A 419-nucleotide genomic window follows, 5' to 3' on the forward strand; every position below is an offset into this window, starting at 1 on the left:
CTACCCTATATCAGGTTCTGAGGAGTGGCTGGTGAGATTTGAACTGAAAACCTTGTAGTTCAAAACTCCCTTGTGGTAAAGTGTTTATTCTACAGCACCATACCAGGGCTCCAGTATTTATAGCATATGTATGAATTGTCTAATTTAATCTAAACATTTTACATGTAGCAAGTTATATAACAGGGAATAAAGTAATAGCCTGCAAGTCTGGTTTGAAATGACTCGATGGCACTTAACAACAACAACAACAATAATATGTAAGAAATCAAGCTTTGAGGTTCTTCTTTTGCTAATATGTTATGGCACTAATTAAGAAGAAGAAACAGTTGCAAATATCCATTAGTAATCAAAATATGTTGTTGTTGTTGTTGTTGTCAGGTGCCATCGAGTCGGAACCGACTCATAGCGACTCCATGCAC

This window comes from Chrysochloris asiatica, unplaced genomic scaffold (genome assembly GCF_000296735.1).
Source record: "Chrysochloris asiatica unplaced genomic scaffold, ChrAsi1.0 scaffold00493, whole genome shotgun sequence".
Lineage (NCBI taxonomy): Eukaryota > Metazoa > Chordata > Mammalia > Afrosoricida > Chrysochloridae > Chrysochloris > Chrysochloris asiatica.